This window comes from Gopherus evgoodei, unplaced genomic scaffold (genome assembly GCF_007399415.2).
Source record: "Gopherus evgoodei ecotype Sinaloan lineage unplaced genomic scaffold, rGopEvg1_v1.p scaffold_33_arrow_ctg1, whole genome shotgun sequence".
Classification (NCBI taxonomy): domain Eukaryota; kingdom Metazoa; phylum Chordata; order Testudines; family Testudinidae; genus Gopherus; species Gopherus evgoodei.
The window spans coordinates 5067518-5081108 of record NW_022060005.1 but is presented as its reverse complement, the minus strand read 5'-3'; positions in this window follow the sequence as shown (position 1 = coordinate 5081108).

Genomic DNA, 13591 nt, shown 5'->3' with positions numbered 1-13591 from the left:
TGATGTTTGGGAGCTGCCAATTTTGCATTTTATTGTGTTTCCAGGGATTTACCTGGCAGTTTTGATGGGGAATCTTCTCATCATCACACCCAGAGCCCTCAACCGCCATCTTCACATTCCCATGTATTTCTTTCTGATGAATCTGTCCATCCTAGACTTCGGCTCAGTCTCTATCATCATCCCCAAGTCTATGGCCAGTTCTCTTTTGAGCACCAGGGCCATTTTGTATTATGGATATGTCACCTAAGTCTTTCTTTTCCTTTTCTTTGCTACAGCTGAGCTTCCCTTACTGATCGTCATGCCATAGAACCGATACATCATCATCTACCAACCACTGCACTGTGAGACAGAGAGCTTGTGTCCAAATGGCAGCCAGTACCTGGATCAGTGCAGTTCTCAATTCTGCACTGCCCACTGGGAACATGTTTGAATAATCTTCTGTGGAGACAATGAGATGGATCAGTTCTTCTGTGAAACCCCCAGCTCCTCAAACTTCGTTGCTGTGACTCTTATCTCAGTGACACTGGATCTATCGCCTTTAGCATGTACTTTGCCTTAAGCTGTTTGTTTTTATAATTGTTTTACATGTTTTGATCTTGAAAACAGTGCTGAGAATCCCCTCTGAGCAGGGCCAGCATAAAGCCTTCTTCACCTGCCTCCGTCACCTCATTGTGGTCTCTGTGTTTGTTTGCACTTCTAGTTTTACCTATATTAAAGACACCTCCAGCTCAATCTCAGGTCTGGATCTCATGGTGGCTATTTTTTATTCTGTTGTGTGTCCCATGATGAATCCGATCACTTATAGCATGACGAAAAAGTATATAGAAGCTGCCCTGTATAAAATGATTGTGTCAAGGCTATTCTACTTAAAATAAAATGGCCATGTTTCTCCCATGACCATCATCTCATTCTGTGTTTCTTAAAATATATAATCAACTGTTGACATTATTGTCTCCATGAGAACATACCATGCAATCCGTTTATGTACATTGAGGTATTTACACTGGTAAATATCTAGAAAAAACTCCACTCAGGTCAATGGAGTTACTATAAATTTACACTTATATAAATAAGATCAAAATCTATCTCTCTGACTATCTAAGAACATAAGAATGGCCATACTGGGTCAGACTAAAGGTCCGTCTAGCCCATTATCCTGTCTTCACACACTGGCCAATATCAGATGCTTCAGAGAGAATGAACAGAACAGGACAATTATTGAGTGACCCATTCTGTGCTGTCCAATCCCAGCATCTGGCAGTCAGAGGCTTACAGACACCCAGAGCACGGGGTTGCATCCCTAACCCTCTTGGTTAATAGACATTACTGGACCTATCCTCAGTGAACTTATCCCTGTCTAGCTATCTATCCATTCTCATGCATATCTTTCCATCTATTGATCAATTGATCAGTCTGAGGCTTTTGTACCGCCACCCGTCACCATGGTATCAGAGTGCTTTACACATAAAATCAGTTACCATATCAAAGTCACACATGGGGTCTCTGGCTCTTCACCTTTCTTCAGGGTGGGGAGTAAACATTCAGCCCCTGCCGTGGCACCGAGGCTAGCGGAGCTCTCTGCCTGCACTACTGACCAAGGGCTGGAAAAGCTGTCAGCCTCCGCTATGACCAGGGGGCTCAAAGCGTCAGCTGCTGCCTCCAGTTTCAGGGTTCTTCTGCTATAATGAACCCCTGGCTCTAATGAACAAATGGCTTAGATCCCCAGGGGTTCATTATACCGAGGATGCACTGTATTTGGTTGGTTGGTTGATTTGTTTCTTTGATCCACATGTTTTTGGAATATGTGGGTGGGGGTTTGGGAGGGCTAGGTATGTTTGATTAGATGGGAGTATTCATTTGATATCATAAAGTAGTGGGTACTACCTGATCGGGCCCAGGATCGAGCACACGCCAATCTCCCACTGGTTTGTGGTTCGCCAGCAGAAACAGGGGCCTCCCTGATGGGGCTTAGGCATCTCTCCTTGAGCTAGCACACACTCCTCTCATCGAAGTCCTTAGAGTTAGAAAACTTATCCTAATCTCTAACCTAAATCTTTCTTGCTTCAGATTCAGCCCAATACTTCTTTTCCTATCTTCAGTGGACATGGAGGACAATTGATCACCATCCTCTTTATAACAGCCCATAACATATTTGAAGACTGTTATCAGGTCCCCACTCAGACTTCTTTTCTCTTCCCAGTTCGGCAACTGCCACTGACAAAATAATCAAAGAGCAGCAAAATCCCTTGTGCATATGCTAAACTATATGATGGGACACAAATACTATAAGGCTCAGGACTTCAAATCTCTCAAATTCCCCAAGTAGCTTTGAAAATTCCCTTCAATGGGAATGGACATCCTATTCACCTTGGCAGCTTTTACCAAGGCCAGTGCTGGATTCTCCATTGCTTGATGTCTTTAGAACGAGACTGAATGCTCTACTGGAACAGGCGTTCATCAAACATAAGTTACTGGGCTCAAGACAGGTGTAAATGGGCTGTGATCTGTAGGAGGTCAGAAGACTCAGAATGGGTGAGCTAATGGTCCTTTCTGGCCTTAAATTCTATGAATATTATGCATAAATTTCCTTTGATGGGACCTAGGGTCCAAACCCCCTACAGACCTTTAAAATTCTAGACTAAACCCTGTTTTCAGCCTCTTGGTAGTTTGGTCCTTAACTGAGAGCCCTTGAGAACTAAATTCTTCTTTTCACCTATAAGGCAAGTACACTTCTCCGAGGTAGTGTGTCTGACACCTAACCCAGTGGCGTCCTATCTAGGGAGAAGACAGGAGTTTGGTCTAGGAGCAGAGCTGTGATTTTTTAACAGTTCTGAGGAGTTAAATGCAAGTTCCCAAGGACTCCTTTAACTCCATTAGGCCCTACTCCAGAAGAGAGCCACAATGTTCACTGTTGGACAGTATACCCACCACCAGTGCCTCTGGGACAGAATTCAGGAGATCTGGTTCATTGGAACATATTCCTGGCAGAGGAGGTATCTAGGAATATGTGCAGAAGCTGTTTGGGGTGCGGGGGTCGAGGTAGCTGGCCATTCATTTAGCTTTAATCCGTATAATCCCTATTTTGTCTGACTTGTCCCCTGTCTGGTACTGAGACAAAACCAGATGTGGTTTTGTCTAGTATCACAGACGAGAGTCGCATGCAAGGTCACACTGGCTGGAAGGGACACGCAGGTAGGGACGGGGCCACAGCTTTCCCAGAAGTACAAGAATGTCCGGTATTCTCAGGAATTTTGGATTAGGAATTGGCTCTGGGCCATAGGAGGGGGAATCTCAAAGAAGAGGGACCAAGAGCATCCGTGAGGTGGATGGTTGTGAGAGGGGAGGGAAGGGATTGGGGTTGAGGTTGTTTAGGGGTGGCAGAGGGAAGTAGATACTCAGAGACTAAAGTAAGAGACAGTGGAATCTGCCCCACTGACCCCAGTTTTCTGCATTTTTTTTCTGAAAATGTTTGGTTCTCACTTGTCAAAACATGAACATTTGGAGATTTTTGGGAAGTCTATGAAAACAATTTTCGTTGATTAAAAAAACAAATCTGATAGGCTCCGGATATTTGATTGACTTAATAGCAAAAGTCTTAAAGAGTTCCAAACATATTTCAAATTTTATGTTCTTAAATTAGCCCTGTATATTAATAGTCTAACATATTTAATTTAAGTGGCAAACTTCCTGATCTGATCTTTGTGGAATTTTTCCCAGCTTGAGATGCAGTCGAGCCTCCAGTGTTAGGAATCATTTCTTATATCTATCTATCTATCTATCTATCTATCTATCTATCTATCTATCTATCTATCTATCTATCTATCTATCTATCTATCTATCTATCTATACACACACTGTCAGAATTGTTTGGTTCTCTCTTTCTCTCTTTCATGCCCCCATCACTGTATTATCCAGCAGCCGCTGTCATCTTCCTTTGCTGGATGTCCTGAGTTGTTGGGTCTCTGCAGTTCCTAGCACACAGGGATCTACCCCACAGATGGATGCTCCCTTCTCTCCTTGGGCAGGCTTGGCTGAGAGGTGATGGACTAAATGGAATGAGGGACTGAAAGCCTCTCCCAGCTCTAGAGAGGGCCAGGCAGAGGAAGGAGGAAAGTGGTGTGGGAAGGAAGTGACGGCCAGGGCTGGCCAATGGAGAAAAGCAGGAGAAAATGTCTCGTGTTTTGAGGTGGGACAGAAAGAAACAGGAATTGGGGACTGTTCTCTGGGGCTAGGGTCATGCCAGGGACTGGGTCGGAGCAGAAGAGGGGACTAGTGGACAAGAGGGGTTCAGCCAGGATCTCTGAGGAAGCTGAGTCAGGAACTCCAGGTGGGGAATTGACTCTGGGCCATGGGAGGTGGGTGTATGGTGGGCTTGGCCTCACACTGCCCCTTTGTGGCAGGAGTGTGATTGGGTGTCAGGACCTTGCCACTCATAAGTTCACTTGCCACCCTTTCGGAAGGCAGCCAGTTGCGGCCTAATGGCCTCTGTCCACACCATCACCCCTTGGTCAGGGTAGCATTTCTAGTTGCTAGAGTCCATGTAACTCACCCCCAAGCATCGGGGTAGTATGGCCCAATGTCCAGGGCCCATATAACTTGACCCCATGTGGAAGCAGTGCAGCCTAATGTCCCAAGTCCATGCAATCCCCCTTGCAAGCTAGATAGTGTGGCCTAGCAGCCAGAGACCATAAGATTCCCACCCCAAGCATCGTGGCAGTGTGGCCCAGTGTCCAGTGTCCATATGACGCAACCCCCCCCACGTGGATGCAATGCGGCCTAATGGCCAGAGTTCATGCAATTCCCCTCATAAGTGGGGTCATGTGGCCTAGCAGCCAGAGTCCATAGAATTCTCTCAGTTCAGGGGACAGAAGTGGTAGTGGGATCTGAGCCCACCTTCTCCACTGGATCCCAACCCAGGGCCCTGGTAGTGGCAGACTCCTGTTACCACCAGCTCAGCAGAGATCTGCGCGCAACATGCCGAGCTCCTATGCGGCTCAAACGTCAATTGCCTCTATAGTTCCCCTGGGTCACTTCCTACCATATTTGCCAGGTTCTCTGCTTCGGGTGTTGCTCTGGTCTGTTCCCCTCCTGTGATGTCCTCCATCTGGTTATCAGGGTGCGTTCCGGCTTGGCTGGTTTCTGGATCTTGTGGGCAGGCTCTCCCTCTTCAGGAGTTAGCAGTGTGCCTCCTTCTCCTCCGGTGATCAGCCCAGACTGAGCAGCTCTGCAGGCTTTTATACCTGTTCTCCAGTTGAAGCATGCCCAGCAGAGTTTCTGGGGCATGGCTTCCTGTGCTAGGAAAAAAGGTTAACTCCTGTGGTACCAGTGCAGGGCCACTCTGCCTCGTCCAGGGAATCTCAAAGAACAGGGACCAAGAACGTTCATGAGATGGAGGGTTGTGAGAGGGGAGGGAGGGGATCAGAGGTTGGTAGTTGTTTGGGGGTCTGGCCTGTGTGAGACAGAAGGAAGGAGACACCCGGAGACTAGAGTAAGAGCTTTCAGGGGGTGGAGGATGCGGCAGAGTTTGGAGTGAAAGGGTCTGAATCTCCTCTCCCTGAAACCAGACATACTCCAGTATAACACCATGGACTTACCATGAGATGAGTGACGGGAGAATCAGCCCCATTGACCCCAGTGGGTGATTTACACCAGGATGAGTGAGAGGGAAATCAGTTGACTGCAGCGAAGTATTTCTAACTTTTCTTATAGTTGGTGCATTTTGGTGCTGATTTGTTGCTCACAGCTAGGGATCAAACCGGGGCTCAGATCCTCACACCAGGGTCTCCAAAGCTCAAGGGCCACCCCAGCAGAGTGCAGTCCACCCACTGGCCCTCGGGAGGAAATAAAGTGACAGTGTTATTAGCCACAATGTTTAGTTCTCAGTTAGGTGTGTCAGCTTTTGCAGTGCTTGGAGTCGTGCCAAACGTATTGCAACGTGAATGTGCATGGTGAGAGAAGATGGTTGAAAACTGTTTCTGACTTGCAGCCGCATAGCTGCTTGTAATAGGGTGCTGGCTTAAGAGGCACCGAACCAGCCCCTGTTAGCTCAGAATATGCTAGTATAGCTCCCATTCAGGGGAACTGGCTGGAGCTGGCAGGGTGTGGCTCATTAAAGGAGCCCAAGAGCAATCACCTGTGAGCCTGCTGAGAGGAAGGCCTATAAAGCTAACAGGAAGGAAGTAGGTGGGGGAGTGGGGAACAGGAAAGTGAGGAGTGAGGGCCTGTTGCTCCCAGCTGGTGGAAGAGCTAGCTGTTCCCAAAAGGAGCTACCTGACTGGTGCTGGACTGTGTATAGCTGTATATATGTGGTGGTGGGAAAATAGTGGGAAATAAAAGGGCAGTGGTGTGTCAAAGTGTGGTCTCCAGCAAATTTGTACCACGAGCAAAGAAGTACTCATCTACACTGTTGAAAGGAGAATGTTCTGGCCAGCAAACCTAAGTCCTGTGAGTTAAAATCTAACCCTGGGCAGAAGTCTGTGACTGAAAACAGAAGGCATCTGCCTCTGTTGAAGGGTTTCTAATCTTGGGGAACTGTCACTTGAGAACAGCCGAATATTGAGAAGGTGCTGAAACTTTTTTTGAAATGAAAATACATAACCCATACACAAGCTCACTGGGAGGTGGGGTGGGAATGATTGGGGGTGGGAGAGTTGGTAGGAAAGGGAGAGAGGTGTTTTGGAGGCGGTGAGAGGAGGTGTGATTATTGGGAGAAGGATAAATGAGGAGGGTGAATAGGAGATGGGTTGGGGGTTAGGAGATGGGGAGGGGTGGGACACTGGGAAGGGGAACACAAAGGAAAGTGACAGCAGCCTGGCAGAATATTAGGGACTGAGACACCTGACAATCCCACATTCCCCTCCCATGTCTGTGCTAATATCGGGGTTCCTAACCCATCTATGTGGGTCCAACCCTCCCTGCTCCCCTTACGTGATCTTGGGGGCTTTGTCCCTGCCCTGCTAGGGGGCTGAATCTGTCTCCCTAAGACCTTCCCCATGTGTACTGGGTCTAGAGAAGCACTGCCTTTTGGGGTGTGAAGCTAAGAAGAAGCACATGGGGAGCATGCACTGACAGCACCGTGAAGACCCTGCTGACACTGGAGTGACTGCTATGAGTAGAGTAGTTCACACTTCTCAAAGTGATTGATTCAGGCTGCATCGACTCCTGGAGGGGTCCTCACTCAGCTCAGAATAGTTCATTTAAGATGAAAAGGCCACTGCTCTGAGCATCTGTAGCGAGGCGGTGGGATATCTCACAGCCCCGCTGAGGGACGAACCTCCCCTAACACCAACGTGGGCAGAGTCACTGGGTCCTGCGCCCGCCCCTCAGAGGTCACGGTGCAGACCCAGAACTATAAAAGCTCACTGGCAGAGCTCAGTTGGGAATCAGCCACTGGAGAGGCCAGACATCTACGACCGAGCTCCCCCTGGAGAGACAGCAGAAGGTTGTGGCTGGCCTGACGTCACACCGGGTCGGCCGTGCCTACCCCTCTCTCTTACCCCAGGGAGGACTGGCCGAGCCTACCCCTCGCTCGTTACCCCGAGGAGGACTGGCCGAGACTACTCCACTCCAGCTACCCGGAGAAGGAGCCGAGCCTGCCTCTTGCCCGCTACCCCAAAGGAGGAGCCGAGCCTGCCTCTTGCCAGCTACCCCAAGGAGCAGCTGAGACTACCATCTGCTACTTACCCAGAGGAACCGATGGTGTTTGAGATGGCCAGCGACGCTACCACAACTCAAGTACCCTATGAGGGAGAGTGTGGAAGTAGAGTGTTTCTGCCGCTGCTAGGGCCCCGGGCTGGGACGCAGTGGAGAGGGAGGGCCTGCATCCCCCCTATCACCCACTCCTTGGGTGGCAGATTCCCCCTTTTCCCTGGCCTGGAGAAGCTAGGACCTCCTGATATTGGAACTATTGACTCAGTCCCTGTGTAAAGGCCTGAGTCTTTGACTATTTGCTTGCTGCCCCGCCCTGACCTAGGGCCTGGGCTGCTATTGAACTGCTGACTCAGCCCCTGCCTAAGGACCTGAGTCTCTGATTGTTTGTTTGCTGCCCCGCCCTGATCTAGGGCCTGGGTGGCTATCTGAACTATTGGCTCAGCCCCCTGCTTAAAGATCTGAGCCCCTGAGTGTGTGCTGGCTGTCCCACACTGCTGCAGAGCCCGGACTGCTGGCGGACTAGAGCGAAGCGGTGGGATACCCCACAGCCTCGCTGAGGGGTGCACCACAGCAAAGCAGTGCTACAGCATCCAATGTGGCAGATAGATGCTTCCGACTTTGTGATGCGCTTATGGAGAGATTCTGGGGGTGGATGTGAGGAGAAACCAGACAGGCATATAATATAGTTCCTGTCCAGAAAAAAAACATGGTGCTTCTGAAAAGAGCCTTTTGCTTCTCTCATCCTTCATATCCACTGCTATCTACAGCCACCAAAAGGACCACTTACTCCTACCAACATTTTCCTTTCTCTTCAAACAGCTATGAATTTAAATAGCCAAAAACTTCACTGAAACAGAGTTAAGGTCTCCCAGTGACAGCTCATGCCCATCCAGAAGGTCCAGTTCAGCAAAATGCAAGCTTATGAAAACCTGGACATACAGAATTAAGGTAAGGTAAAGTAAATGCCTACATAACCTTAACTCTGCCCTCTTTAGGCAATGCTCCACAACCCCCCTAACACCCACACTCTCGCTCTGCCTCGTCACTGCGATGGACAGGCACTACCTGTGCTTGCCCTATGCTTGAACACTGGGCCTGCTCCCCCCACAGAATGCCACATTGGTACAATTTAGCTACATCCCCTTTTACAGCCCCTTCACGCTTGCACACAGGAGACCACCTAAATTCTACTTTCCCGTACCCCTCATTAAACCCACAGCCTGCTCTCATATCCCCACTCACCATTGACAAGATGACCCCACGGACCTGCTACTGACATAGCCTACACAATTCTGTATTGAAGCAATGCAGACGGGACCTCAAGGGACAAGTGCACCTCTTCCCTTTGGTCACAGATGGGGTGCGTGGGTGAGACCAGATCTCTCCATATTACAATCACAGCTCTGTGGTGCTCCTCAACTAATCCTCAAAGCTCCTTGTATCACAAACACAACACTCTTCTCCCTCCACCATTCAAGTCAGCTACAGCTAACACGATGAATTCAGCTAGAGTTTACTACAGAGAATTCCATGGGACTATTGCCAGCTACTGGGGGCAAAGTTAAGGTTGTATGAGCATGTATATTATCTCTCTATTTCTTGGCTTTCCAAAATTTAAATTTTGCTGTACAACACAATATTCTGGAAGGGTCTGAGCTATCACTGGGGAAACCTTAACTCTGTTAACAAAGGATTTTGCCTTTTTTTCCTCCATTCATAGCTTGATTGATCAATCAATTCTTATCTGATTTACACTTGGGTAAATATAGAATAATTTTACTGACTTCCATGAATTTAGTCTGGATTATTACCACTGTAAACACAATATTTTGTATAAAAAAGATTGCACATCACATTCCCAAGGAGAAAATAATGTCATTATTTAATTATGTCTGTAAGGAAACACAGAATGAAACCATGGTCATGGGAGAAATCTGGAAATTTTATTTTTGGTGAATAAACTCCCTCCAGTTAGTATCTTCAAGGCACCTTTGATCTCCTTGTTCCTCATGCGGTAGATGATTGGAACACACTGCTACAGACTGGGGACCGAGTGGCTAGGCAGGCAGTTCTGCAGAAAAAGACCTAGGGGTTACAATGGACAAAAAGCTGGATATGAGTCAACAGTGTGCACTTGTTGCCAAGCAGGCTAAAAGCCTTCTGGGCTGTATAAATAGGAGCATTGCCAGCAGATCGAAGGACGTGATCATTCCCTTCTATTCGACATTGGTGAGGCCTCATCTGGAGTACTGTCTCCAGTTTTGGGACCCACACTATAAGAAGGATATGGAAAAATTGGAAAGAGTCTAGCAGAGGGCAACAAAAATGATTGATTAGGGGGCTGGAGCACATGCCTTATGAGGAGAGGCTGAGGGAACTGGGATTATTTAGTTGCAGAAGAGAAGAATGAGGCAGGATTTGATAGCTGCTTTCAACTATCTGAAAGGCGGTTCGAAAGAGGACTAATCTAGACTGTTCTCAGTGGTAGGAGATAACAGAACAAGGAGTAATGGTCTCAAGTTGCTGTGGGGGAGGTTTAGGCTGGATATTAGCAAAACCTTTTTCACTAGGAGGATGATGAAGCACTGGAAGGGTTACATAGGGAGGTGGTGGAATCTCCTTCCTTAGAGGTTTTTAAGGTCAGGCTTGACAAAGCTGTGACTGGGATGATTTAGCTGGGTATTGGTCCTGCTTTAAGCAGGGGATTGGACTCCTGAGGTCCCTTCCAACCCTGATATTCTATGATTCATCAAAGGAGGCACCCCAGAATAAAGCGCACACACCACAGAATCCAGACCAGATGGAGAGTGGGAGGTGTGCATCATGTAAGCAAAAGCAGCCTTGCAAAATAACAAGGAGACCACAATGAGGTGAGCAAGGCAGGTGGAGAAGGCTTTATGCCAATCCTGCTCAGAAGGGATTCTCAGAACTATTTTGAAGATCTGAACATGCAACACAATTATAACACCAAAGCATTTTAAGGCTAAGAATATGTTAAAGTAAATAACCACAGTTTCACCAAGGTACAGGTCAGAGCAGGCCAGCTTGAGTATTTGGGGGATTTCACAGTAGAACTGACCCACCATATTGCCTCCACATAAGGTTATTGCAAACATGCTCCCAGTGTGCAGTGTAGAAAGGAGAATTCCAGTGATCCAGGCACTGTCTGACATTTGGAAAACAAGCTCTCCTGTTCATTATAATCTCATAGTGCAGTGGTTGGCGGGTGGCGACATATCAATCATACGTCATGATGATGAGAAAAGCAAAGTCAACCACAGTGAAGAAGATGAAGAGGAAAAACTTGGGTAACACAATCCAGCATAAGAAATTGACCTAGTGTTTAACAGAGATTTGGTCCCAGACTTGGGGACAGTGAGGGAGATGGATCCAAGGTCCAAGATGAACACAATCAACAGGAAGAAGTACATGGGGGTTTGAAGGTGGTGGTCAAGCACTGCAAGGATGATAACAAGGAGATACCCTTTCAGAGCTACCAGGAACTACCCTAGAAACACCACAAAGTATAAAATCTGCAGGTCCCAAAACTCAGAGAATCCCAGGAGAAGGAACTCAGTCACAGTGGTTCAGTTGGACATTTTCTTCCTGTGGAGGGCAGGAGAAGGACACTGCTCAGGATTAGAGTGACAGAGGAAATGATCCTGATTCTCTTTCTCTAATATGCTCTAAAAGAATTTCGTGTGTTCAGCCAAGCAAACAGCCCGCTGAGAGGAGATGTGGTCACTTTCTATAAATAGATCAGGGGGATGAACACCAGGGAGGAATAAGAGCTATTGATGCTAAAGGACAATGCTGGCACAGGAACTAATGCAGATAAGTTGGCCATGAGTAAATTTAGGCTGGAGATGTGAAGAAGATTTGTCCTCAGCAGAAGAGGACTGAACTAGAGCTGACATTTATTCCTTTAAAAAAGAATCTAAAAACAAAAAAAAAACCAAAAAATAAACAGCCCTCAGATCTGCTTCCTTGTTTTGTAAAATCACTATACAGAGTACACCATCTAACCTGGGACATAAAGATGTTGTGTTTGTGTGTGAGAGCCTGTGAGTGTGTGTCTATGATTGTTTTTGTGCTGAGGGAAAGAGCGTGTTTGGTACATTTAGGTTGCTGTGGTAGAGTGAATGTTTGCATGTTGCATACTGTATGTGTGCCTGCTTGTGTGATGTGTGAGTAAGCATCATGGTGTGTGTGTGTGCATCACTCTATGGAAGATACTGCATGGATGCTTGTGTGAGTGTTTGCCTGTGTGTTTAAATGGCAACTATTGAACACAGTAAAAGTTACCTTCCTCCTTCCTTTTTGCTTGTAATCTAGCACATCAACTTCCTCATGATATGCGGGAGGCAAATACCAAATGGAGCTGGGCGAATAATAAATTTTTCATTTCACTGGCAATTTTGAAAAATCGAAAAAAAATAATTGTGGGTCAAACTGAAAATGCTATTTTTCCAAATTTCAGGTGAATCAAAAAGTCAAAAACAATTTTGTTTCAGGTTTCATTTTGACAAAATCTAAACATTTTCTTTCAATGTTGACCATGTTTCAAAGTAAAATTAAGGGGAAAAAATATATGAAAAGTTGTTTTGTACTGGAAAATCAAAACGTTTCATTCCCAAAAGGGCAATTGTTTTACACTTCAACTGACAATGCCACTTTTTTAATCTCTGACCAGTACAAACTTCTGTGGTTCCTTTTAAGAATGGACTTAATTCTTCTCTCAGTGATATAAATCCTGATTATTTCTATTGATCTACTTTAGTGTTAGTGGAGTTACTCCATATTTATATCAGTCTAAACTAGGAGCTGAACTTTTCTCTGGCAGCTTGATCAACATGCCCATTTTTTTAAACTGTTTATTTAGGAAGATTTAACAAGTTTACAAATCCTTGCCATGTAAATATCAGAAACAAAACAATCATTACAACAATGAACTTTGGTTTAAACAGACATCAAACAGGAATATAGTCAGAACATCTTTCTATTTAACAGGGTTTTATCATAGTGCAGAGTGAGGATCATTACAACTCCTATGTCATTTCACGTATTAACAGAGCAGGTATGTTGACCAAATGTTCATATGCAAAGCAACTGGACAAGTGTGCTGGGATTTTTTTTCCTTTTTCTACAGGTGAATATAGTTTGAGCACTAGATAAGAGGTCACCAAATATCCAAGTATCTATCTGTCCTCTGTCTATTTTTCTGACTATGTAATGGTCCATTTGCAGCAGTTGACAAGAAGTTAAGAGGACGGGGAGCGGGATAGGGGAGGAATAAACATGGAGAAATAGTTTTACTTTGTGTAATGACTCATCCACTCGCAGTCTTTATTCAAGCCTAATTTAATGGTGTCCATTTTGCAAATTAATTTCAATTCAGTGTCTCTTGTTGGAGTCTGTTTTTGAAGGTTTTTTGTTGTTGTAATATTACGACTTTTAGGTCTGAAATCTAGTGACCTGGGAGACTGAAGTGTTCTGTGACAGGTTTTTGAATATTATAATTCTTGATGTCTGATTTGGTCCATTTATTCTTTTCCATAAAGACTGTCTGGTTTGGCCAATGTACATGACAGAGGGACATTGCTGGCACATGGTGGAAAATATCACATTGATAGATGTTATAACTATTCTAACTACTCCAAGTTGTAACTCTTATCCCCATCGTAGGGATGACAACTGAGGAATGGAGAGGTGAATGGACTGAACAAAGTCAGAGGAATAGTTGGGATCAGATCTCAGGACACCTTGAACCTTAGCTTTTTATTAATTAATTAATAAATTAATCATCTGATAGTTGAACCTGATATAAGAGGCCCATTATATTAGATAAGACACAGTCTCCGCCCCAGGAACAGGCATAGGGCGGGAAGGAAAAGACAGCCCCAGGGAATGACTTTCCCAGGGTAACACAGCAGGTCAGCGG